Source organism: Nesoenas mayeri (assembly GCF_963082525.1).
Source record: "Nesoenas mayeri genome assembly, chromosome: 2".
In the NCBI taxonomy this organism is placed as follows: domain Eukaryota; kingdom Metazoa; phylum Chordata; class Aves; order Columbiformes; family Columbidae; genus Nesoenas; species Nesoenas mayeri.
The window spans coordinates 62,071,870-62,094,402 of NC_137543.1; the positions used below are offsets into that span (position 1 = coordinate 62,071,870).

Below are 22,533 nucleotides of genomic sequence, written 5' to 3' on the forward strand. Positions count from 1 at the left end.
TCTCCGGGGCCCTGCCCGCCGAGGGAACCGTGCGGCCCGGGGACCAGCAGCCGCACACGGGTGCGCCCAGGGCACCGACGCTGCTGCCGCCGCCAGGCCCCGGGAGGGGAAGATGGCGGCAGCGGCACGCACGCGCGCGCGCGCCCTCCCTCCCCCGCGCGGCAACCGATGGGCGCAGCCCCTCGCGCCCGCATGCGAGGCCGGACGCTCGAGCGGCGCCTCAACGGCTCCCGCCCCGGCGCCGCGTCACGTGAGCGGGCCTCGCCCACCCCCCTCCTATTCCTCCCTCCCCGAGCCGGGTGTGACGCAAGACGGCGAATCTACGGCGCGCCACTTGTGACCAAGATCATCACAAGCGGAGGCGGACGGCTCCCCCCGCGCGGTAAGTGTTGCCGGACGGGACGCGGTCGCGTCTCCCCCGTGCTCAGCGGCGCGGGGCGGGCTGCTGCTTCGGGCCCTGGTGGGGGGGCTTATGTGGCTGCGGGGCCGCGTTTGGCGGGCGGTGTGGCCGCCGTCTCCCCTCGGGCTTTTTGGGCCTCTGTGCTACCGTCGTTTTTTTTGCTACTGGTGGGCGGGCGGCCAGCAGCGCTCTGCCGAGCCAATCCCGTACCTGGCTCCTCCCCCGCTGCCCGCCGAGTGGCCGAGGCGCCGAGGGCGGGAAGAACGCCCCGCGCGCCCATTGGCTGCCTCAGCCGGCCCGGGCCGCGGCACTTCCCTTCCGCTCTGCCGCAGGCGGTGGGCGGGGGGGAGAGGAGAGCGGCGGGACGGGCAGGGGGAGCGCCGGGCCGGCTGCATTGCGGCTTCGGTCGGCCTGTGCTCCAGGGCCGCCCTCTCAGCCTCCTCGCCCGCTCCGCAGCGGGGCTGGCCGGGGCCGCTGCGCATGCGCGGGCCGCGGGGCTGGCGGGGGCCGGGTTGTGGTGGCCGCGGTCGCTTCCCGCACCTCCCTCTCTGTGGGGGGCAATGAGGGGATACCGGCGGAAGCCCGTTTGCGCCGCCCCACGGGACGGTATTGGGCAGCGCGCCCTTCACCGTTGGGCGTATGCGTGACCGCCGTGAGTGCGGCGTGTGCGCAGGCGCGGCGGGGCCCGGCCCGGGTTCGGCTGTTGTGCGGTGCAGGAAGGTGTGACTTCTGTCGCCGTTTTTTTCTGGTCAAACCCCTTTTCTTCTTACTTTCCTTTCCCGAAGCCTGTTCTAGTGCGAGTGTACATGAGCTAGAGAAGTTGTGCAGCTGTCAGTGAGTAGCAACGCGTGTAACTGCGGGAGCTTTGTAAGCAGTTCCTGCCAAGTGGTAAAAACAGCCAAAAACCAAGCAACCAAAAACCAAGCAACCAAAAACCAAACAACAAAACACCCTGCCCCCTTTCCACACACCTTCCCCCCCCCCCACCCGCAACGAAAAACAACCAACCAACAAAAAAGCAGTTGTAGCCGTTTTTCCTTTGCTCTGCTTAAATCACCTAACAGAGCGGTCTTGCGATCTCATGTTTTTCAACGTGGTTTTGTCCTCTCTAGGGAGTTGGCAGACTTGTCAGGTTGCAGTAAGGAGAACCAGTTCCCGTAACTGGCATGACAATTTCTCATACATTTCTAAAAAGTGTGCATCTTCGGTGGGAAAGATGATTAAACCAAAACTACCTGTTTTAGGTGGCCTTTGAGGGACAGGTTATCATCTTGTTGAATTTCCTTGTTACGACAAGTTTCTTGTTGCACCTTCAAATAATTAGTGTGGCCTGTGAACCATAATGTTCATCTTAAACGATAATGTCAGTTAAGGAGAAAGAAAAGAAAAAAAGCATTTAGTTTGTCATCTTTATGCTGTAGCTATTGGTGATCTCAGAATTCACGTAGTTGTTTTCCTGTACCTTCTTGCCTTCTTTGTGTAGCTGTCCTGATGCAGACTTGCAAGACCTTGGGTTTTTTTCATGTATTCATGTTCATCTATATCATACTAAGCATGATGGTAACACCTAGAGAGTAGTAAATAATGGGAATCCACAAGTGCAAGGGTAGTGGTGGCAGGAGTGATTTGCTGATGGTGCAAAACAATAATAGACTAGCATATAATTTAAACATTGCATGTAATTTGTTCTGATTCTTAGCTAAATAATCTAAAGGTGTGGCCTGTGAATGTCATAAGTTTTCTTTTCTATTCCTATATCAGAACATGAGTAATCAAGATGTTCGCATGAGGCTGGAGCTTTGGATGTTGGGATCTATATTTTTCCCAGGTCACACCTGTTCATGAAAGATGAAGACAATTACAGGCTTCTGTTTGGTCTCCTGCAATCTCCTAGACTATTCACAGCAAGTTACATTCATCATAGAAGTAACATTACAGTCATTCCACCCTTATTTCATAAATTATTTTAGCATGGACATATAATCAGATTGTAGCTTTTATATATAAAATATGGAGCCTGGCAGTAATTGTATAATCCATACATTTTGAAAAAAGTCAAATGCACTGATGTGACAGCGTGATGATGGACTGTGACTTTTTCAGTATGTTCAAACATGTCAGTTTTATTAGCATTTTGGGAAATGTAATTCAAATGACCTGAGTTAAAAACATTGAGTCAATCCTTTCCTATCATTTTTCTGTAGGAACTATTGTGTAGTTGTGTAGTGTTGTGTAGTGTGTTGTGTAGTACCTATTTTTTTAATCTTTGAATGTATACACACTTGTGGGTTTGTGCACAAGCTAAAATTGACAGACAGATTGGCATATGAAATGTGGTTGAACTGGAATTGGTGATCTACATTAGCTTCTACATTCAAATTTCCTAAGATGGTTTAGTATTTAAATACTCTGTTTCTTGGGGAAACAGAAAGGCTGCCCTGAATGGATGATCCCATCACTCATATAAAAACGTTAGTTTAAAATATGTCTGGTCTAGTCATTCATTCATTCAAATTAATGCCTTGGTATTATGGTGCATGTTAAAATTACTGGGTTCACTTTTTAGTTTGCACATCCTAGAGTATAGGTGATTCTTCTGAAAGCACATCTCCAACAATAGGGCCTGGGAGGGAAGACAAGTTGACATGATTCAGCAGATGTAGTGGATACTACTTTTTCAATGACTTTTTTTATTAAAGGGTTGTGGTGATGGGGAAAGAAGAGCTGCTCCGTTGTTCACAAAAGTAGCCACTTGGCATCGTAGTCTCTTTTCTGTGCTTTGTATGACATAAGGAGCCAAACAGAAACAGTGCTTCCATTTTGACAGGTTAATAGTCAGCAGGCGGCTGGTGGGGCACTCTTGGTTACCCTTCTACTCCAAAAGGTTTTGTTTGTGGCTGGCTGTGGATAGCAGAGGTGCCCAGAGCCTGGCCATTGGCAGCACAGGCCTGCAAGCGCCGCTCCTTCTGAGTGGGGTGAACAACAGCGGTTCTTGGTGGACACAGATGCGTATAGCAGTTTGCCTCTCTGGTGATGCTTGGTACTAATGAGAGTCATAGGAGTTACCATGGACGTCTTGGAGAGAATGAATTAGGAGTAGTGCTGCACAGGAGGTCGCATTGCGAACTGCTTAAATGTTGCCTGGCTCAAAGTGTCAAAGTTCATGTGAGATCTCTCTGATAATGTCCAAGTGGTTTAATCTGTGGTCTGTCTGCCTTTGCAGTAAACATTCTTATGGCATTACACAAAAGTGTATGAAAGGTTAAACAAAATATACCTAATTTCTTCTAAACTGGATAATTTATTTTTGTAATTTTGCCTGTACTAAGACATAAGCTCCAAGTGTTTATTAGCCTGTGCATATAAAACCAGTGAAGAAGCAAAAAATGTAAAGACATTGTCCTTGTAATCTCTAATTTCTCACCTGCAGAAATTCTTTTGCTTTGGAGAAAGAAGTTGTATACCTACCTTTCTGCTCTGCAGCTCTGACTTCTGGTGATCCTGTTCCTGCCATCTGCCAGTGAAGGGTCCGTAGTTACAGAAAAGTCTATAGCCCATTCTAGGTGTTTATGTTAAATATGCATAGAAGTTTTCTTATTTTACTTATGTCTTATTGACTGATCACCTGGTCTGTTGACCAGTGGTTCCACCCCTCCTCCTCTCCCCCTAAATGAGGGGTGTATGTGACGAGTCACGGTGCCCCAGCTGAGGAAGGATGTGATGTTTGGCATTGACCAAGGTGAGTATGTGAGGCCAGCCATGGTGGGACATAAAAGGTGCTAAAGAGCCATCAGCTGTTGTATTGAAAGCTCTGGATGTTATCAGGGGTGGTGCAACTGCCACAGCAGCCCATGTGCTGCCTGGCAGGTTTGGTGCCTCTAGTGAGCATCATCTGGCTGTAAGGTGCGTGTGCTGCAGCCCAGTCACACACCTGCTCTGTACCTGCAGCTCACTTGAGGTGCCGGGTAGTTTCACGACTGCAAGGATGTTGTTAGGTTTTGCAGGGAGAAAATTAAAAGGGCCAAAGTCCAGCTAGAACTTAATCTGGCTACTGCCATAAAATACAATAAAAAATGTTTCTGTAAATACATTAGCAACAAAAGGAGGACTAAAGAGAATCTCCATCCCTTAGTGGATGCAGGAGGAAACATAGTGACTGAGGACAAGGAAAAGGCTGAGGTACCAAATGCCTTCTTTGCTTCATTCTGTAATAGTAAGACCAGTTGGACTGCAGGTACCCAGTCCCCTGAGCTGGAAGACAGGGATAGGGAGCAGAATGAAGCCCCAGTAATCCAAGGGGAAATGGTGAATGACCTGCTACACTAGTTAGACACACACAAGTCTATGGGGCCAGATGGGATGGGGCCAGATAGGATCCACCCAATGGTTCTGAGGGAGCTGGCAAAGGTGCTCACCAAGCCACTTTCAATCATTTATCAGCAGTCCTGGCTAACTGGGGAGGTCCCAATTGACTGGAGGTCAGCAAATGTGATGCCCATCTACAAGAAGGGCCAGAAGGAGACTCTGCGGAACTGCAGGTCTGTCCGTCTGGCCTTGGTGCTGGGGAACATTATAGGGCACATCATCCTGAGTGCCATCCCATGGCACGTACAGGACAATCAAGTGATCAGGCCCAATCAGCATGGGTTTATGAAAGGCAGGTCCTGCTTGACCAACCTGATCTCCTTCTATGATGTGACCTTCTTAGTGGTTGAGGGAAAGGCTGTGGATGTTGTCTACCTGGACTTAGCAAAGCCTTTGACAGCATTTCCCACAGCATTCTCCTGGAGAAACTGGCAGCTCATGGCTTGGATGGATGTACTCTTGCTGGGTTAAAAAACTGTCTGGATGGCTGGGCCTAATGAGTTGTGGTGAATGGAGTCAAATTCAGTTGGTGGTCAGTCAAGAGTGGTGTTCCACAGGGCTCAGTATTGGGGCCAGTTCTGTTTAATCTCTTTATCAATGATCTGGACGAAGGTATCGAGTGCACGCTCAGTAAGTTTGAAGCTAACATGAGTTGGGTGGGAGTGTTGAACTGTTGGAGATTAGGAAGGGTCTATAGAGGGATCCAGACCAGCTGGATCGTTGGGCTGAGGCCAATTGTATGAGGTTCACCAAGGCCAAGTGCCGGGTCCTGCGCTTGGGTCACAACAACCCCAGGCAGTGCTACAGGCTCAGGGAAGAGTGGCTGGAAAGCTGCCTGGTGGAAAAGGACCAGGGGGTGTTGATTGACAGCCAGCTGAACATGAGCCAGCAGTGTGCCCAGGTGGCCAAAAAGGCCAACACCATCCTGGCTTGTACCAGGAATAGTGTGGCCAGCAGGACTAGAGAAGTGATTGTGCCAATGTACTCTGTGCTGGTGAGGCCCCACCTTGAATCCCATGTTCAGTTTTGGGTCCCTCACTACAAGAAAGACATTGAGGTGCTGGAGAGAGTTCAGAGAAGGGCAATGAAACTGGTGAGGGGTCTGGAGCACAAGTCTGATGAGGAGCAGCTGAGGGAACTGGGGCTGTTTAGCCTGGAGAAAAGGAGGCTGAGGGGAGACCTCATCGCTGTCTGCAACTACCTGAAAGGAGGTTGTTGGCATGGAGGGTGTAGCAAGTGATAGGTTGAGATCAAATGGCCTGAAGTTGTGCCAGGGGAGGTTTAGATTGGATATTAGGAAAAAGATTATTCACGGAAAGGGTTGTCAGGCATTGGCTGCCCAGGGAAGCCATGGAGTCACCATCCCTGGAGGTGTTTAAAAGATGTGTAGGTGAGGTGATAGGGGATGTGGTGTAGTGGTGGACTTGGCAGTGCCAGGTTAGTGCTTGGACTTGATGATCTTAAAGGTCTTTTCCAACATAAACATTGTATGATTCTGTGGTTTCCTGCTCACTGTCTGCACCCACACAGGAAGCTTGATGAGGCTGAAAAGCATCAGATTTCCTGACGTGGGGTGTGGGCAGTAAGCTCAAGGCTTCTGAGGAGCATGTCTTGATGTTCATGTGATGCCCAGCACACATGCCTATCTTCCCAAGAACCTTGCCATAGAAATTCTGCACTTCTGCGTTTTGCAATCCCACATAGTGTGTTAACAAGGATAAAATAAATGCCTGTTGCATTCTTGTCTTCTGTTGAATGTTTAAGTGAAATCATATGTTGCATTTAAGTTGGATTGTTTCAAGTACTTGGGAAAAGGGTAGCAAACGCTATAAATTAATAAAGGCAAAATGTTGCTCTGTCCTAGTTCTTTGCTGTGTAACACACCTTATGCAGGGGCGTATTGACATTGGATTTTGGACACTGGATATGCACCAACAACAGCAGTGATCCTTGTGTTTTGTTTTCATAGAATCACAGAACCATTTGGGTTGAAAGGGACCTTAAAGATCATCTAGTTTCAATGTCCCTGCCATGGACAGGGACACCTCCCAATAGAGCAGGTGGCTCAAAGCCTTGTCGAGCCTGGCCTTGAGCACTTGCAGGGTTAGGGCATCCACAGCGTCTCTGGGCAGCCTGTTCCAGTGTCTTACCCCCCTCATGATGAAGAATTTCTTCCTCATTTCTAATCTAAATCTACCCTCTTTCAATTCAAAACTGTTACCCCTTGTCCTATCTCTACATGCCCTTTTAAAAAGTCCCTCTCCACCTTTCACGTTTTCTATTTGATTTGTTATTTTTGTTTTCTTCCCATTTTTGATGCCAGCGAAGTAAAGGCTGTTTCTTTTCGTGCTCCCCATGTGAGGCAAACCTAGATTTATCTTACTTTTTAAAAGGAAGGGGATTCTTGCCTTATGTTATATAAATTGTTAATAAGGTATACATTTCTAAAAAGTCGAAATGGAAAAATTAAATATCTAAAAGCATCCATAAGCTGCAGCTTGCTTGTTTGTTTTGGCAGCTGAAGAACAAAGTGCAATAAATACTAAAAATTACTAGTTTACCATTTGTATCCTTTACTGGGCACAGCCTGCTTGTTATAAGTCAGAGCTAATTTTTTTGGATTGGATCCAGTGCTAGCATAATATCTAGGTTCAAAGATACAGTACAAAAAAATGTTTTCTGGATGGTATCTTCAAAATATGCCAACTTCTTTTCTATTGTTTTGAGTTTTATTGGTACAACAATGGAATGATTTGACTTGCATTTGTTTTTTTTTCTCCCTGTTGTTTGCATTTTCATTTTAAATTATTTACAAGTCTGAGGCTTGGAGATGAGAGCCTAATGAATGCTTTTAAAAATAAAACCTTCTTCTTTAAGCACGTTATGCTTTGTGTTTTGAATTTATAACCCAAGCCTTAATGAATCATTTCCTAGTTTCTCTCATCTTAGAATTTATGAGCTGTCCTATTTACAAGTTTTACCTATACAATGGAAAAATAATTCCTGTTTACCTTAAATGAAAAGAACTGTTCTTGTTAACAAGCTTAAACTGCTAATTAGGGGTAATGTGGCAATAAATACCATGTCAAACCTTTTAGGAATACGAAGATGCAATATTTATTTTTTGGGGCCTTTTCATCATACATTCCACGTAAGAAGACAGTGTGTTGTGGTTTTTGATATCTCATATATGTGTCAGATTAATAAAAAGTATTTTAGGGAAAAACAGTGGCCTGTACATCCTTACAGGAAGCAGGTTCACTTCTGTTCTACATTTAGGGTGATCTGTTGGTGCCCACATACTATAATGTTGCTATAAGCCTTGTTATTGCAAGGCTTTGCATAGATGGCCTGAATCCTCACAATTTCACGTGTATGTGGTGTTTGGTTAACAGTGAAGTTATTCTGCTGAAAAAAATAGTATGACTAGCAGTAGTTGGTTTGTTTTGAGCGTACATTAATGTAATTTAATCAGGAAGGAAAGAAATCCTGGGACTAGAATTTGATGTTATTTACTTGACTATAAATCGGAATATGTCCATTTACTTTAACAGAATTTTTTTCAATTTGCGTCAGAATGATCAAAATCAGAACCTGACACAAGCTCCCCACCTCCTAATTTGTGCATATAAAAACAAAGAAATAAAATTGGATTTTTTTTTTTTTTCTCCAAATCTTACTCCAAAAAATAGATCTTTGTTTTTGAGCAGAGGTTTTGTAGTAGTGTCGTTACTTGGAACTGTGCAGATAGATTTTATGAAGAAACTTTTTTTTTAAGTTGTTTCTGATTAGACTTTAATTGTCAAAGCTACAGACTTGTGAATTTGAGAGCCAATCTAAGTCTAAGTAGCTTGAAAATTCTTGACAAGTATTTTCTTTGACTCCTTTGTGTGTACCTCTGATGATAACTGCAGAGGGTTGAATGTCGGCTTTGTTCTCTGTCTGGTTTTCTTCCTGTCGCCCAAGGAGTTTGCAATAAGGATGTCAACCTGAGGAAGGAAGATGAAGAAGAGACTGAAGAGAAGGGTGATGTGGGTCTGGCATTGGAGGTGTCCCTTCTGCTGCTCCAAAGCAGACACCTGATGAGACATAAGGAGCTCCTTATCTCAATACCGAGGAATCTTCCTTGTGTACAACAAGTTTATTAGGTAGAGTAGACGGTACTTCAGAGAAAGCAAATGAAAACCTGACAATGCATTTTGCCAGCTTGGTCAGAGCTGCTCCTTTTCCCTTTCCAGGTGAAAAACATGCTGAGCTTTGCAGGTGAACATTTACATGCAGGGAGACCTGTTCTTTGTTCACATTGTCATGGTTTTAGACATTGCTGGTATCAGTATAGTGTATTGTGGGGTACAGTGTTGAATGAACTTTTTTGGGTATCTTTGTATTTTGCATGCAATGGGTTAATACCCTGTCAGGGGTAGATTTCTTAGGAGGCGGCATACAGGCAGAGCTAATAAGTTACACCAACTACTAAAGATGGAGAAATAGGCTGGGTTTCAGGCACACAAGCCTGTCTTCAAATCTGCTGCTGATATGAAGATAATTAAGATACTTTACATGAAAACAAAGTTAATCTCTGAAGTTTATACTTAAATGTTGTATGGAAGTGCAGAAATGTAAGGAGTGTGTCTTTTCATGAGGTCAAATAATATTTTACGTATACATTTGTTGTAAGTACTTAAAGGTCATTTGACTTCTAATTACAGAGTTTTGAATGACAACTAATCTGACAATGCTGAGAAAACTTCAGCTGATATCACTGTGGCTATGGTTTTATTTTGATTTTATTTTTTAATGATTTTTCATCTTTGTAAATTACATTTCTAAGCTCAATGGTATCTTTTTTGAGAGAAGAGAAATACTTTACATAACATTTCAATTTTGTTTGAATAAGCCACCTAGCAAGTGCAGAGGAAAAGAGTGGTATATTCCCTAAAATAAAATTGCAGTAAGAATTTTGCTTTGTAAAAGAACGAGTTCATAGTGCTGGAATTGTCTAAACCATCAGAATTGCCTAAACCATCAGAATTGCCAAGCATAAATAATTACATAGTTTCACACTTTCTACTGAAGTCAGACCCTGATTAAGAAGTTGACAGCCTGAGATAGTCCGCTCTTTGACAGCAATATCTGTGTTCCCTAAATTTGTAGAGACTGCCCCTAGGAAATAGACTCAATGAGAACCCTTATTGACAAATGGAAAATATTATTTTTCTTACAAAAGTTTTCATACTTTAAATGCACAGATATTGCAGCTTTTCTGCTTTCAGCTAGAGTAGATTTTGCTGATACCAGGCCTTCTTGCTGTCTTGGTCCTCACTGTCTTTCAGTATGTTTGATATTCATATTTCTTTTTTATTCCTTCTTCCTTGCTGTGCTTTTTTTCTTCCTTTTCTTAAACAAATAGATAATATGGTAATATGAACTCTAATAGGAAAAAGGCATTGTTTAGCTCAGTTGGGGTACTACTAATCCAGTCACCAAATGTAACCATAACACAGCATGCATTTGAATTATTAAATATAATGGAAACTTTGCATTTTAAATCTAGAGCTATAAACCACTTGTTTGAAAATGCACAGTTCAGCACTATGATTTTAGCTTGTAGTGAATTACAGGGCAGTATTCTTTGATCAGTTATTACAAGCTGAAGATTAGTAGCATTCAGCGCTTGTGTTAATGTTGAGAATACATATAGGAGTCACTTCAGGTCAAAATGAAGCTCAGTCCTGTATATTTTTAATGATTCAGCCAGCTGGCTGGATAAAGCGATGTAAAAACATAGAGATAATACAGTCATGCCAGTCATTCCAAATAAGGGTAATTTAAAGCTATTACCCATTTTCAAGACTAGTACTCCTCCAAATTCTAGGACTTTGTAAAATGTTCTTTATTATAAAATGCAAAGTTGTCAAGGTTTTTCTTTTAGATACTTATTTGTTTGAATAGTTCTACGAAGTGCTTCTAATGGACTCTTGGTGTCTTTCCACTAAGTTAACAGCTGAAAGGTAGAACAACTAGTATGCGTTCACTTACGTTTGGTCAATACCTGGTTTTGTAATGGATACATTTTTACCATAAATGAATGTAATGAATGCTAATAGAATATCTTGGTGTCTATGCACTTATTAACATAAAAAATAAAATACTCAGAGAGTGAAAGTGGGTTCTACTGAATCATTGTGAAGATCCACTGATCCCTGCGTGAGGTGTGCAGGCTTGAAGCTCTGCTCTTTGCAGAAGCAGGGGACATCATGTTACAGAGCAGCTCCAGTAGGTTTGGAGGAGGGGGCTTTGCTTAGGGGTGGGTTTCAGGACCCCAGGGCAGCTGACATGCCCGGGGTGCAAGAACAAGGCTTTCCAGGTTCCCCAGAGGTAAACAGTGCAGCAGTAGCTCAGCAGAAACAGTGTTTTCTTCCTTTTCTCCAGGTTGCTATACCAACCAACTCTCCTTTTCTGGGGTTAGGACTTGTGCTCGCTGTCTGTCCCCTCTGGCCGAGGAGGCTGTCCCCTGTGGCTTGAGTCCTAACTCAGGACTCCAGCTCTCAGTTTCTGTTGCAGACATTTTAAAGCTTCACGTTGAGCAGTTCTGTAGTGCCTGACATCCCTGGTGGATACAGGCTTACGTAATTTTGGACTGTTGAATTTTTGAAACTGAGTGGGGATTTTTGTTCCATAGGGCCACCAAACCCTTAGAGCAGGGGTGTCAAACTAATTTTCCCTGGAGGCTGCATCGGCCTCGCGGTTGCCTTCAAAGGGCCGAATGTAATTTTAGGACTGTGTAAATGTAACTACTCATAAAATTACATTCCACCCTTTGAAGGCCACCGGAAGGCTGATGTGGCCCCTGGTGAAAATTAATTTGACACCCTTGCCTTAGAGCATCCTTGTTGATTAGTTCAGCCTTCTCTTTTCCTTCATTGTTTTCCTTTTGGTGACCTGGCATAAACTCCATGAGTTGGGCACTGATTTTACACTTGCAGCCTTTGCTGTTGAGTCTGGTTGCTTTAAGGTTTTATTTGTCACAGAGCACCAACTTTCTCATTCTTTCTCTTCACTATTCATCTCTATGGCAAATAAAATTATTCTATCAAAATAACTATGATATCAATGCCTACTAGATCCTTAAAATTCTTATGTTGTAGTTCTTTTTGTTCATATACCTTTTTTTGAGAGTGTGGCAGGAGAGTGTGTAGGTATAATAATATCTCTCTACTGAATTTTTTTTAGTTTATACATATTTTGGAAATATCCTCTGCTTTCTGTATGTGCCAGATTAATTCAGTTAAAGAATTGTTAAGAGAGCTCCTTTTGTGATGGATAAAGTTAGTTACAGACTAAATAAAGGCTACATTTGAACCGTGGCCTTAGCTTCCTCTAAAGGAAGGAGTGCAGCATCATCTGGGGCAGCCCTGAGCATCCCTGGACTTCAGGCCCTTGTGCCCCCCCAGAGAGCGACTGCAGCTGATCATCTCCCACTGGTTCCTGGGGGTGCAGTGTGGGTCTGAATTACAGTAGATGGCCCCTATTTACTCATTTAAGTGGCTGAGCATTAAAGTCCTTAGTCTGTTTTCTTCCTTCTCTCACATATTTTCTTGCCCTCCTCCTGCAACAGATTTTTTTTTTTTTTTAATTTGTAAAAGGAAAAGTATACCTAAGTATGAAGTGAATTTTTACAACCGAGTTATAAATTCCAAAAACCAGGAGGTTTATAATGGAAATGCTTAGAGGGAAGAGGGGAGGGCGCACTATAATACGTGTGTAACCTTTTTTCCCTCTCTTTAGTGAATAGACCGTTTAAACTAAATTAAGTAAAGGATATAAATTTTGTTGTTTCAGTTTTTAATATTTCATGGCTGATTTTATAGATAAAAATTACATTTAACAATAAATATGAAGAAGAATTTATACAGCCTGTTCTAGTTTGATGTGGAACAGCAAATCCCATTTCTCTGTAGCTGTAAAGAAAATTCATTATAATGTCTTTGGTTGTAAGAGATGGCTTCATTGTGATTAGTTACACTGATAATAAAACAACCTTTTTACAAATGGCACAAGATACATGAGATCTCATGTGTCTGCCTTTTAATAGCATTGAATTTGTGCATTTGCTACCTTTATTCTGTAGTCTTTTTTTCATTTATAATTGGGCACCTTTAAAATCTACAAGTTATTAAAAATAGTCTAATATAACTTAATTTTTCTTTTGAAGCATTCTGGAGAATGAGTTATTAATGTAGCTAAGCATTCTTAATTGCCGAGTTTTCAAAATTAAAAAAAAAACAACCTAATTTTAATTACAAAAATGGGGATTTATGTCATTTTATTCAATTCTGAATAACAAGTTTTAGTGATACAATAATAAAATCTGGATATCTGACATTATTTTCTGAATCCTTTTTAAGCACCTAAAGAAATACCTTGACTTTCAAATGCCCTGTTCCCAGTGACTTCAGTTCGATTTAGACGTTTGTGGGTATTTGAGTCATTTGAAACACAGATAGTTGAATTAGGATGCCTACTAAGCAGTTGAAAGTCCAAGTGTATGCATTTGGAGGGGAGATGATTTTGTGAGGAATTCATAGCCATTAAATGGCCTTTTTTTTTTTTTAATTGTACATGCATTTAAGAATACTTAGCTCTCCTTCACACGATAATGCAGAAGGCATTTGATGAGGAAAGTATAATGGTTGTAATAAGAACCTTTGCATATTTATATTGCTGTGATTTGTGCTGTTACAAAGGTTTAACCAGTAAAGTCTTCTGTATTGTTTACTTTATAGGAATAATATTGGATACTAGATTCTGGAAAAATGGTGCATATGTCATTTGATATTTTAAATTGTAAAATGGAACTACAGGACCACTGTTAGGAGTGAATTCCTTTTATGCTTCACATAAAAAGCAAAAGAATTTGATGCTTTAGAATGAGGAGTGCTGCAGAGCTGACAAAACAGAAGTTGCATTTGATTATCAAATATTTATGGAATTTACCAGAAAGCAAAAATCTGAATTGTAGTTCTTGGAAAACATAGGATGTACTGCCTGAGTCTTCTGGAAAATACAAGCTGGAACAACACACTGAATATTAGGTTTCACTATAAAAGACATAAACCAACATTTTTGCTCGTGTTGTCTGTAAGCTTTAATTTTAGACTGTTGTCTCTTTTCCACTGATGATTACAGCTGGGAAAAGAGGTCCTGTAGCACTTGTTAAAAGTGTTTTCATGGGACAAATACCAAGAAAATGACTATTGATGACTGAAACACAGGGCTAAATATTATTTTTACCACCTGAGGGAAAACCATGCTCCACCAGCACTCCGCTGTAGGCAGCAGCCTGTTTGGCTCACAGTCCACTTTCTGCACCCGTGTTGCTCCATCAGAGGAACAGGCTGGGTCTGTGGTTCGGGATGCTGGGGCAGCTGAGAACAAAGTGCCAAAACCTGCCTGACAACGGTGGGGAAAAGTGGCTTTGGGTCCTGGCCGCATTCTGCCCTGATAAATCACCACGTGGGTCGCCCAGAAGGTTGAGCTTGTCCTCCCTCAGATCTAGGGGCATTTGAGCTGAGTGATAGCCTACTTAGTAATATGTCAATTTTTTCCTCCCAGGAAAGCGTTGGTGCAAGTGTAATTTCTTACTCTAGCTTGCTCTCCAGGTACTTGCCCATGGTGGCCACAGAGTATGTTTTCTGTGTTCATTAAAACCTATTGATCTCAGGAAAGTTTGTGGGATTGATTTTAACTCTGTGCTTTTCAGAGAATTAGTACTATTTTTAGCAATAACACTCTCCTAACACGTTCCTAAGAGAGAGCTATATATCAAGGAAACACAGAGGCCATGTGCATGAGTTGCAGCCGTGACCCAACTCCTGAGGTCCCCTTGCCTGGAGAAGCACCATGTGGTTCTGCTGTGACCTCCTGCCACGCGATGCTGCACCCTGCCCGGGAGGGTTTTGGGGAGCAGGACGCAGCGGCTGAGGCCACTGAGTTGACTGGCATGTGTCTCCCCAGCCTGCGGAGCAGTGCTACCCTGATCACGCCAGCCGACAGCTCTTTGTGGCCGCTGGGCTCGGGGGGAGGGAGGAGGAGACTCCCCTCAACTTGGGCTCTGTCACTGATAGTGGCCAGGGAGCTGTTTGATAGTGTGGGGTGCCAACTGGAGATTCAGGTTTGTGGTAAGCCAACAACTGAAGGAAATGCTCTGTAGTCTTGTGTAACTGCTACATGGTGCGCTTCAAAATATTGAGAAGATTTTGCACACTAGATACCCAAGTAACAGAAAACTAGTAAGCAAAGTGCAGCTCTTAGATATAACAGAATGAAGGAGCATAACTTTTGTAAGTATTAGGGAAGCAGTCTGGACCCCAGCACAACTTTTCTTGACGTTGCACTGCATGCAGCATTCCTGCAGGAGAAACAAAAATTTTAATTGCCAGGTGAGTCCTTGTTCGGGGGTGCACTGTGTCTCATGTCAAGCATAGGAGAGGACTTAGGCACATTGCTAATTCTCAAGATAAATGAATTTCAGAGACTAATGTAGGTAGGTACAAAATTTGTTGCATTGAAACAAATAGACATAGGGTTAAATGAGTACTGTTGTTAACTAGAGGCATTTGAAACCTTCATGGTACTTATTTCCAAAGTATAAGTACTGTGAATGCTTTGGACAAGGAGTAAATAGGGGTTTTATATGTGATGGTGATATTAGCAAGGGGCTGTCAATTCTCCTCCTCTGTTCTTTCCCTCCTTCAGTTCTTGTTGGCCAGGATCCGTCCTGGGGAGATGTGGTTTCACTGTTAGGGCTGTGGTACAAGATGGATGCTGCTGAGGCATCTCCTGGACCTTCTCTACTGGGTATACAGAACCCGTGGCCATAGCACGGCCTCCTCACTTATTCATCTTTGTTCTCTGTCTGCTGACTAGATGTGGGTTTTGCTGAGGAGAAGTGGAAGCCTGCTCGGCTTTCAGCCTCTCTTCTGTCATCTGCTGGAGTGAAGGCACCTTTTGTACCTACATGGCTTAACTCTGCTGAAGGGCTTGGGGGTGGGGAGGGAAGAGGCCCATGTTGTGTCATAGTAGTTTCTCTTGACTGGTATTACAGGTATCATGGAAGTCACAAAGAGTTTTTGTATCATCTCATACTGCCAGTACTTGGAGTCACGATGCTCCTGTCACACCTGTCCATCTCCCATTGCTGTCTTGTATTGGTTTCCACCTTCATACCAACAGTGATAAAAATTAGACTAAAATCCCATGGTAACCCCTCAAACTGTTCAGAGTGCAGAAGTATTAATATGTAGCTTTTAAAGGATGTTTAGCAACTTCACCTAAAGCATGTGTTTGTTCACTTGAAAGCAGATAACAGTTTTTGTGGAGAAAGCCAAGCTTTGCACACCTATGCAAAGTCTTAGTGATGACCACCTAGGGTTATTGGGTGAAAAAAAATCCCTCTATGTGTTGCGAAGGAGTTGGCAGTAGTGTTGTGATTACTTGCACATATTATAAGAAACCATTAAGGAGCAAAGGTGTGATTTGACATGCAGCTTTTCCCTTGTGCATAGAGGGTTTATCCCCTCTGTAGCTCAGAAATGTGTACAGCTGTACCTTTTTATACTATTTTTTAATGATGGATATTCATTTCTTTTCGTTAGAGATCCAGTGACACAAAGAAGCGAAGCCTGCTGCTGCTGCTTCTCTTTTGCTGAAGTGCGCGGGAGGACTGAGGTGTCGTGGCAGGGATTTGGGGTAGCACCTATAGCACAGAGACCTCCTAGGTGCCCCCTGGTGCGAGGCAGCCCCCGCCTCCACCGTGGTGCTCCCCATCGCCCCTTGCCTTATTTAAGCACCCGAGCTGGAAAGTAAAATCTGAAAAGAAAGTCTGTGTTTCATGTGTCTTACAGGACTGAGCTGAAATACTGCTAGTGTGCTCATGTCTATTTTATTGTACAGAAACCCAGGTTTTGTCTTTATATCATAAGCTAATAATTCAGATTATTGAGGATGTCTGTGTGTATTAATACCGATAGCACAAATATATACAGATATGTAAACATATATGTTCCAATGAATATATATTCTAATTGATAATAATACCAGCTGTCACTTCTGTAGATATGTTTGTCGAAGAAACACATAATACATTCCTGTTTGATCTGCTTTTCTCAGATGAAATGCAATTACTTCCTTGAGTGCAGTGGCCACCAGGTGTCATCAGAATGCTTTTATTTTTATTAATTTCACCTTTTCTGTGGAAGCATATATACACTTTGTATACTTCTCTGGAAACTTTGTTAACCTACCACACAAATAATCCTAACTCTTTATGTTACCTATTCAGCCAAAAACTCTGCAGCTCTTTTCAACTGAGCTACTTGAATAAGCTGCTGACAGGAGGAAAACAAGATGCACAATAACACTGAGAAGCGTGTGCATAGGCACACAAATTATTGTAGGCATTCTTTGCCCCAGTCATTCAAAAGATGGAGATAGATACAGTAAGCTAAACCATGTGGGCCTGGTTTTCCTTAAGGGAATGTCATTAAGGAGCTACAGGCAAGGGAGAAAACAATTACACAGAAAATACTAGTATTTAAAACATGTTGAATTTCCCTTTCTATCTTCTGCCATTCTTCCTCCTTTTTATGCCTTTTCTACAGTTTTGGTGTCTTAACTTCACATTAAATGTATTTATTTTTTTAATTATTTCACTCTGGATGTTAGGCATACTTGTATTAATTGTGGATAAAATACATGTGAACTATTATTATATCAGCCTACCTTTAAGTTAAAATGGTATTTGCTAGATTCCTTTTTATCTTTAGTGAGCTATTGCTTAGTGAATAGCTGTGTAATAAGTAAGTGAAAAATGCTCAATATATTTTTTTTTTTTGGTTATATAATAAATAAATAGAATATTTCAGTTTAAAAAAATGCATTGTTTTCTCCTACATCCTTGCAGTGTTTTCTAGTTCTTACTTCCCTTGTGCATCTTGGTTCAACTTACTAAGAAAAAAAATGTGTTCTGGGCGGCCAGCTGGCCACTTGTGTTGGCCTTTTCACCTGTGCTGCTGCTGCTGCCTCCTGGAGCCTGCTCATGTGTGTTAGGAGACAAATGTGTCCCAGACTGTGACGATGGAGGCTTCTTGTTCCTTCTCATATGATATGGGAGTATAAAACAAGGTGCAAACAAAACTCTCTCTTTTTTTTTTGTTTCTTAGGTTTAATTTTCAGTAAAAAATGATGAAAATTTAGTAAATCTTTTAAATACTAGAGTAGCAGTCTAAGAAATTCATACTCCTTATATTTTAAAGGAGAACAGAGTTAGGGCTTTTAGGATCAGGTTTCTAGGGTAAAAAATCCAAGAGCCAGCTTCCAAGTAACAGCAATTTGAAGTGAGTGTTACCTTTTGCTGCCAAAGTGCAGAAAAAACCTTAAGACTTCCAGCATTTTTTTTGCAGGCATCAGCATGAGGTAGTGGCTCTGTACTTTCTCTGATGAATTCCAGTGTGGTCCACTGTACGTAAGTGGGTCTTACAGCCTATGGTAGAAAAGAGATTCAAATTGCATTTACTTCTTGCTTTTCTCTAATTTTAATTAGTGAAGCTGATGAGAATTGCATCTCGCATGAAGCCATGTCATTCTGAGAGTTCCACAAACCGTGGGACTCATTATTGCATGTGAATAATTTCTTTCCTGCAAGTTTCCTTCATGGACCTGATAAACTCTCTAAAGTGTTTTGAGAATGCTTGAACAGTGCTTTTCATCCGTAAATATCACAGTGCTATACGAATACGATCACGCTTGGATCCTCAGAAGTTTCTGTTGCATAGTTTTATTGCTGTTGTTATATGTATGCCTCACTCTGGAAATAGTCAAAATTATTTGAATTTACAAATCAAAATATACAGATCTTTTTAAATTAAAAAAATCATTGAAAATCTGGGGGTTATTCAACGCTGCTTAGGAGATACTAGTGCATTGCCTTTTATTCTCTGTCGTGGACATACCTATTGATTCTGACAGCACTTGAAATGAGTGTATATCTATATCTGTCTTTCTTGACTCCCTCTTCAAAGCTGATCTAATCGGTCACCATTGCTTCATTTAGCGGCATTTGGCTGTTTTTGAAGTGAGTGGATGATGGACTAGGGAGCCTTCTCTTTTTGTGTGTGTGAATTAAAGAATATATTCTTTATGTCAGGAATTCATAAGAACTTCCTTTTTGTTGGCAATTTCCCCTTGTGCATCCCCCCAAATGACTTCCATGGGTTTGGAAGCAGAAGCCAGAGGGACGTAGATCACGCCACTGGGCGCGTTTCCCCGTGATACCGTTGCAGTTCTTTCCGATGCCTGTGAGAAAATGAAGTTAATGGGTGCAGATAACTTGGTGTTTTCAGTGATGACTATCAGTGGGCTTTTTATTTTGTTACTTTAACTACTGCAAATACATCAGTGTAGAAGTTTCCAAGTCTTTAGTCTTTGAAAGCCCACGGCTTGTTTAGAAATCTGCTGTGAAGGTTCTGGTGCCTTTGGAAAATAATAAAAGTCGTTTTCCATGAAAGAACAGACTCATGATGCAAAGTTTGAAGCTCCAGCTTTCTTGAGCTGCAAGTTTGTAATGGTCAAATGGTACTCCTCAGATTAAAGGTGATCTTTGTTCCATTTGAACCAACAAGCATACTGTCTTCTGTATTCCATTATTAAGGAAGCTATTCTCTTGGTTTAGTCTCTCTGAAGGGAGCTAACTTTATAAGGCCATAAGACAGAGCTATGGTTTGATTTAGGAAGGATGTTATGCCCTTTGAAATGAGAAGATGTTTATTTGACACAAAGGTCATATGGTGAGATGAGTTGTTCACATTCAGTTTTGTGCAGACTGTTTAAGGAGCTCATTAAAGTGATTTTGCTTCATTGTATCCATGATTTCATTGAAAGAATTAATTGTCTGAAAAAGGGGAATTTGTACTGAAAAAAAAGAAACTCTGTTTTCCACGTCACATCCTTTATAAACACTGCAGACTGGATATTGAATACTTGGAGATGATAATATGCTGACTGAGAAGTGCTTTGGGAATACTAGTGCCAGGATTAGCATAAAAAATAAAAATCAAAGTGGAATTTAGTACCGGTGAATATGCTTTCTTTGGGTTCTTCTGTGTACAGCTATAGCTCTTCCCTTGAAGAGCTGACATATGACCAAAATGAGAAGTAAATAAAAATGTATTGAGCATTAAGTTAAGGAACTTTGCAGTTCATTACATGTTTACGGATCATCACTAAATTGCTTGTCCTTCTCATCTTAATTTAAGATTACTACTTTCTAAATTTCATCTGAGGATTAGGGCAATGCAAGTCTTACATTGAAAATCTTAACTGCACTGTCTCTACCTTTTCACACAGGGGAATTATTTACTATGTTTCGGACCAGAAGAAAAAAAAAAAAGCAGAGAAAACGCTCAACCAAAATGTTCTCTGTTTCCATCAAAGAAAAGATCTTCTGTCTGCACGAAAAGATCTTCTGACTGATGTTCTTGTATAGAACTGTAGCAGATACTATATCAATATACAAAATAGCAGTGTAGGAAGAATACAAAAATCTGTGTTGTTATCTGGTAAAAAATGGTGGTGGCAGCTCAAGAAATGGTATTTTTCTCACTTTTTTATTAGTTTTCTTCTTTATAGGTAGTGAGATGGTGCTGAATTGTGACTGTGGGATGTCTTTTAAATTTGATCAAACATTGAAACAAAAATTTCATTATTCTGACCACTTGGAAATCCCAATGCATGAAAGAGGAGAATCTTTAATTATATTGGTTTCTGTGACACAACCAAAAGCATTATGTATTATGCACTTATAATTTAAAAATATATATGTCTCCTTATATGTTTTGTAAAGATTTGAATATTTGGCCTACTCAGATGTAGCATATGCAACATAAACATTTTGCTTTTGAAGATCTTAAAAACATGCCTCGCTTCTTTCAGATGCTTGGAAAATTACTGAAGAAAAGCACTATGATAAAGACTTCACTAATATTTCCAGCAGAATTATTGAGCTTAGGTTTTTCTGTGCATAAAAGGTGAGGCCACTCCAGGTTTCTTTCCAAAACTTAGGAACAGCAGTGTGCTGCAAAGAACCTTAAAATGCGTTAGTTAATGTATGACTGTCGCCAAGCAGAAGAATTTGTTAACCTGAAGCTAATGTGGCAAATTAATTTTTGGTCATATCCTTCAAGAATCTGTTCAGCTATACTTGATTTATATGAACATTAACAAAAGATTTATGTTACAAAAAGTCAACCCACTTTTGAGTTAGAACAGCTTCATTTTGAACATCAAATATGATGTTAAGAGAGAGCTGTTTGACAGAACTGGGTTTTAAACTATGGAAATACTGAAGATTTGATGGCTGTCTGCTCTGCTTGGACTTGATCCTGTGCTCTGGTGGTTTGCTGGGATGTACCTGGTGATACCAGCAGTGCAGTCTCAGGTCTGTAGAAATCCTTTCTGGTTTATTTATGCAATACATAAGTGGTTATGTATTACTGTGCTTTAGATATCTGTTACTTGTAAAAATTTATTCAAAATCTTTAAGAAGGTAGAAGGAAAGGCACGAGAGCTTGTGCCTTGCATTGTTTTTAGTCATCTTGGTCCATGAGTAAGGTAGTTCAAGAGCTGTTGTTCCCCACTTCTACGGCTATGTGGGTTTGCCAGCATCGCATTGATATGAAAAGGCTTACTCAGACGCACTAATAAGTAGGAGTTAAGCATGTGCTTAAGCTGTTGTGGCTCCAGTGGGTTACTTGCTACATCTAGAATGTTTTTGTTTACCAGTTGATTTAATCAAATTCCAGATGCTGATTCTTTGCTCCTGATGATGATCCCTGTGCCAGACTAAGGTTTGATCAAAGATTAATTTTGCAAGAATAAACCTGTTTAACCTTATGTATCGTGTGGTCACTGGGACTCTACAAACTCGGAGTGCCGCTGATGCGTTCTCTTATGCATCAGTTTCTATATTAATACCAATTATAGGCTAGCCCTTAATTAGTGTAGTGGCTTTGAGAGTGGAAGTGATTTGGCTTATGCAGACTGAGGGTTAGGACCACCCAAATTTCTGACCAGTTTGTTGCTTTGCCATTATCCTCCTGTCCCATGGCAAATCTGAGAAGGGGATGTCCAGGAGAGAAGCTTACAGATGAGGAGGCACCATAGGTTCCTTTTGCCTAGAGGAGGCTCATGGTATGGGGAATGCATCCTGTGAGTGATAGTCATTTGTGTGATACATCCATGCGGGGAGCTGAGCAGAGCTCTGCCCACATCTCCTGTTGGGTGTGAGTTACTACTCTCCTATCAAGGAGGCTGAGGCATATGCTACTGAAATTGTCTTAGAGACACAGCAGTCTTATCTGAGCAAAGGTCCTGGTGGGGAGAATGATAAAATAATTTTGCTTGGAGGAGACCCTCAGGATCATCGAGTCCAACCATAACCTAACTCTAGCACTATACCATGTCCCTAAGAACCTTGTCTAAATGCCTTGTAAACACCTCCAGTGATAGTGACTCCACCACTTCCCTGGGCAACCTGTGCCAATACCTGACAACTCTTTCTGTGAAGAAATGTTTCCTAACATCCAGTCTAAACCTTCTGTGGCGCAACTTGAGGCCATTTCTTCTCATCCTGTCAACAAGAAAGAGTGACATGGTTCAATGCTGTGGTCTAGACCTTGTCTGAGATGTGGAGAACTGACTATAGCTCAGCA

The 22,533-nt window shown here is 41.8% G+C and overlaps 1 protein-coding gene across 1 annotated transcript in view; it reads left to right on the forward strand.

Moving 5' to 3' along the window:
* The first annotated feature begins 311 nt into the window (after window positions 1-311).
* ZNF407 (zinc finger protein 407) overlaps window positions 312-22,533 on the forward strand; it is a 348,368-nt gene continuing 326,146 nt past the window's right edge. Inside the window, exon 1 of the mRNA XM_080340472.1 lies at window positions 312-382. The gene's annotated coding sequence lies outside the window, so the exon portion shown is untranslated. The remainder of the gene's footprint in view (window positions 383-22,533) is intronic.